This window comes from Octopus bimaculoides, chromosome 14 (genome assembly GCF_001194135.2).
Source record: "Octopus bimaculoides isolate UCB-OBI-ISO-001 chromosome 14, ASM119413v2, whole genome shotgun sequence".
In the NCBI taxonomy this organism is placed as follows: Eukaryota; Metazoa; Mollusca; class Cephalopoda; order Octopoda; family Octopodidae; genus Octopus; species Octopus bimaculoides.
In genome coordinates, this window is record NC_068994.1 from 28,115,047 (window position 1) to 28,120,643 (window position 5,597).

Consider the following 5,597-nt stretch of genomic DNA (forward strand, 5'->3'; position numbering starts at 1 on the left):
GTAGATCTGTGTAGAGCGAAGTTATCCGGGATAATTCTTATCCAATTATACAGACTGTAACAAAGATTTCTAATATTTGCTAGCCCCGCAACTAGTTGAAACAAACAAAGTCGATGTGAAGGGGTTCATCATAGTCAAGGAAATATATATCATCTCAATGATATCTCTTAATGGATCAAGTCATAAGAACGGGGTCATCATGACCTCATTTTACTATATTTAATCAGTAATAAGTAGTATATTCAATATTGTAAAACTCAATATTTACTCCCCAGGATGAATTGAGATTTTTATTTTACCACAGTGGTATGCAGCGTTACTTGCGCTATCTGATGCAAAAGAAATGAAGTGCGTAGATCTGCGTAGAGCGAAGTTATCCGGGATAATATTCTTTAATCTTCATAGCTATACTGACTTTGACGAAGATCGCTCATACAGTATGCTCACCCAGTTGCTGTAATAAGTAAGAATAGTGCCTTAAAAATTGTTCACAGTCATTTTACCATATTATCTCAATAATATGGCAAAAATTAGATAATTTCTCAAGAATGACTTTGTTTTCACATCATTTAACGATATTTTATGGAGAAGTAAGTAGTATATTCCATGAAATAAAAGTCGATATTATTTTCCCGCGGTGATTTGGGATGTTTATTTTTCCACCATTGTGTGGAGCGTAACTTAATTTAATGCAAAAGGATTGAAGTGGGTAGATCTGCATAGAGAAAAGTTATTGTACATAACATGCTTTAATACAGCTATAGTTCTTGCAATGAATAATGCTTATATGCTCGCCTAGAACATAGTTGAAATAAAAATAGTTTATGCAAAGGTGTTTTCATAGTCACTTAGTCATTTTTCATAAGTACGACATTAAAAAATAGAAAAGATCTTAAGAATGTGCATTCAATCGAATGTATGCCTTTAATGGCTTAGTCATATTACTGGTTCTTGTGCTGTAACACATTGAGCCAACGCGAAAGACAATTGTCTTAAGTCTGACAACGGTTAAAAACAAACCTGAAATCAATAGGGTCGAAAACGCTAACTCTGCACTTAAAGAAGTGATCGAACAGCGCGGCATTGGACTCCTTAATTTTGACACAAATACCGGGAAGGCGATAGTTCCTGAATATTGGAGGATAGCAATAGTTAAGCTAGGCTGGAAATATTTTCAGAACTGTGAAGGACCTTTCTTGCCAACAAATAACCGCTCAATGAATGAAAACTGGTTCAAAAGGAAATTTGGAAATGGTCGAGGTGAGGAGATTGTTTGCTCATGGTTACTCTATTCTCCTCATAAGAAGTCTGCCTTCTGTTTGTGTTGCCTACTTTTTTCCCGATCAGATTATCAATCGTCATCGGAGCAGGAAAGCGGATTTTACCAGTGGAAAGCGCCTGAACGAATGTTGGTTCATGAAAACGCTAAAAATCATCGAGATAGTTTCACACAGTGGAAAGAAATGGAAAGAAATATAACCGATAACAAGTGTTTCATAGAGGCTGATCTCAAGTCACAAATCGACCATGAAAAGCAAAAATGGTGTGATGTTTTGACGAGAATTCTACATTGCATTAAGTTTCTTGCAACTCAGAATTTGGCTTTGCGAGGTCATAGTGAGTCACTTGAGTTGACTGAAGACTCAAATGTCGGTAATTTTCTTGGTTTGCTCAAGCTTTTGACCACCTTTGATCCCGTCATGAAACAATACTTTTGCTATGTCACCCTGGTTCGACACCTTACCTTTCACCCGATGTTCAGAATGAATTTATTTACTTCATGGCATCAGCCGTTCGTCAGAATCTGCTAAAGGGCATTCACAGGGCCAAGTATTATGGTCTCATTTTCGACACAACCCCTGATAGAGCACATCGTGAGCAGATTTCGCAGGTAGTACGGTATGTTGAAGTTGACTTCGAAAGAGCGCGTTCAGGTGAGAGATACCTTCCTCAGGTTCATTCAGGCAGGCGAAAAGGATGCAGAGAGTTTAGTTGATGGAATGTTGAAGCAGTTGGCCGATGACGAAATGGCATTGGAAGATTGTAGTTCCCAGTGCTATGATAATGCAGCTGTGATGACTGGGCACAGAAGCGAGGTCCAGCAGAGAATCAACGAAAAGAACAAATTGGCCCTATTCGTAAATTGCGACAACCATTCGTTAAACCTAGTTGGCCTACACGCAACTAAACACGAATTGGTGATGTCTGCATTTTTTTGGCGCAATCGAAACACTCTACGTATTCTTTTTTTCATTCGACATACTGCTGGGAAGAACTGAAGGCCATAATGCCTGTGGTTCTTAAGTCGCAATCTGAAACGAGATGGAGTGCTCGAATGGATGCAGTTAAAAATGTAAGAAACTACCTCGATGAAATTCTACAAGTTCTTCAAGACATCGTCGACGATGAAAACGAGGCAACCGAGACACGGAACGACGCTAACTTGCTGTTTAACCGTATACTCCATCACGAATTATTCGCATTGCTTGGTTTCTGGAATAGCGTCCTTACACGGATCGATCGTATTCAAAAGCGGCTTCAGGATCCGACAATGAATTTCCATGATGCATGTCTCGGCTTGAAAGGTCTCTGCGACTATTTTATCGCTTCCAGGGAAGTTTTAGTGGATGATACACTCGAGCAAGGGCTGAGCATTTGCAGGAAGTGGCAAGTTGACGTCAAACCATGTCGAAAATCTCAACGTGTCATTCACGATGTTTCGACCAACGCTGAACTGACAGCAAAAAATAACACTCGAGGTATTCCCGGCTGCACGACCTTGACGCCAAATTTGACTTCCTTATCGATGTCCAGTTTCTGCGTAATGGCAGTTTTGCGGATCTTCAGACACGTTGCAATACCTTTGGAAACGTCTACAGCAACGATATCGATGCAACCGAACTTTTCGGAGAAATCCTCGATTGTAGAATGCTACTTGCAGGTCACGATCACCTCCAAATATCAAATCCTGAGGAACTTCTCCAATTTATCTTCCAATATGGAGATGAAAGTGTGTTCCCTAACCTTCGCGTCGCGATACAGATTCTGCTGACAGTAGTTGTTTCCATTGCTGGTTGCGAGAGATTCTTCAGCAAGCTGAACCTGATCATGTCCTTCCTGCGAGCTTCTATGACACAAGGAAGACTCTGTGACCTGGCGTTGCTGAGCATCGAGCGAGAAGAAGTGGAGAGCACCAATTTCGATTGTATCATTGACAACTTTGCGTCGAAGAAAGCTAAAAGGGCACTCCTTTAAAATAGTCAATGTCTACTTTCTGAATAAATAAATGTTATGAATATTTTCTGACTAAATAACTGTTTCGTTTTCTCTTTAAAATGGGTCGGGTGGATTAGGTTTGGAAATTGGGGGAGGGGCGTAAATTTTGGATTTGCCCTGGGCACCATTTACCCTAGCTATGCCACTGGTTGTGAGTCATTGTCACAAGTAGAAAAGCGAAGAATTCACTAATTTCGGCGACAACAGAATGGCAGGCGGAAACAGCTAAGTTAAATGACCAACGAAATTCATTTTCAGCAGGCAACATTTAAGAAGAAAAATGAGTGTCTACGAAAGTCAGATAACTAAAGACGAAATAATATAGCCAATGGGGGAAGTTGGGAGGTAAAATTTGAAGAAAATTCAGTATATATAACTTTTTTGTGTTATATAAAGCTGTTCAGATTGGTTTGGAAACATTAGTAGTCTGGATTCCCCTTCTCCATTCCCTAAACCTCTTAATTTATAATCGCATAATTAGCAATCTTCGTTGGTAAACTGTGAGTTGTATAGTGACGGTCATCTTATTGAAACTTCAATCTAATTCTACGAGATGAAGTATGTCGACTAATAAACTGTGTTGATCAAGTATCATCCGCTTTATGTCACCCATACTAGCCATGTACATGGTTACTACTTACTAACTTCTTGCTCCAAGGCATTCCAGCCTTGATCATCCTACTTTATATTTCAAAGACAATCTGTCTCTGATTACAATGTCCAATGTGGCGTGTTTTTTAAGATCATAATGTTATTCCTGAAAGGAATTAGGTTGCTATTTCTAGTAGACCGGTTCGAGTTACAACATTTGTTATCTGAAGAATAACTGTAAAATCTACGATATACTCCCCACTCACTCTTCCTCATCACCTTCCACTCACCCTCTTCCTCCCCATTTCTCTCCTCTCTCTCTCTCTCTCTCTCTCTCTCTCTCTCTCTCTCTCTCAGTTCCTCTACAGTAGTCTAGAAACATCCGCATACAATCTGCATCCACCATTAAACTTTCTTCCTCACACAAAACATTCGCACAATCATTCAAACGCAATCATGCGTGCACAAAACGCTCTCCCCACATCCAAAGACAAACACACACATTCTCACATCCACACAAACAAACTGACAGTCATACACATTAACATACTCACGCACATAAACATACACATGCACAGAGATACACACACACACACACACACATACATCCCCAATAATACCCCACCCTTACACACATTCACACCTAGCCATTCACTCGCACACTCAAACATAAATACACTAGCATTCTATTGTACCCGTACCCACATATTTGTGTACTCATACATACACACATACACGTGGCACACACATGCATTCGCACGCGCACACACACGCACACTCATGATCACAGACATACACATAATGTCACCTACTTGTACGCTCACATTCACACACACACACATACACACACACACATATATATGTGTGTGTGTGTGTGTGTGTGTTAACACCACCACACCTACAATAAAACTCAATTGCATCACACACATAGACACGCATCTACACACTCGCACAAACATTCATACAAACATATCAAACGCGCACACATCCGTAGAAATACATCTACACACATCCACGCACATACACATACAGACAAGCACATTGACACACACACACACACACACACACACACACACATACACACACACACACACATACACACACGAACATACCGTTGACTCATCTCTAAACATCATTGTCTTCTCACTGCGCCACTTCCACCACCCAGTAGCAGCTGCTCAGTGAAATTATTTCCAGTAACTCGGTTGGCACAGCAGGTAATAACCCACGACCACTGATTCAGTTGTAGGTGGCCCTATTCGTTAACTCATTAGTAAACATCTTGCGGTTCAGATCATGCGAAGTCACTGAAAATGATCATCTTTCAGGCTGAAGGTTGTTTACAAAGAGATATCGATGACAATAATAATCATAACAATTGTTTCTAATTTAGGTAGAAGGAGAGTTAAGTTTGTAGATTACATTGAACCCTGGTGCTTGATCGGTATTCTATTTTATCAACCTTGGAGAGAGGAAAGGCCGAGTTAACCTCGAAGGGATTTGGAACCAGAATGATAACTGTTGATTACATTGTGCGTCATTTTTCCGTTGCTCTTATCGATTCTGCCAATTCGCTAACCTTAAACGTGTTAACATATTAATAAATTAACAAAGACTGCCACAATAGCAGTCTGAACCTCCAGAAAATTCAGAGAAATTTCAATCAATACATATATATATATATATATGTGTGTGTGTGTGTGTGTGTGTGTGTGTGTGTGTGTGTGTGT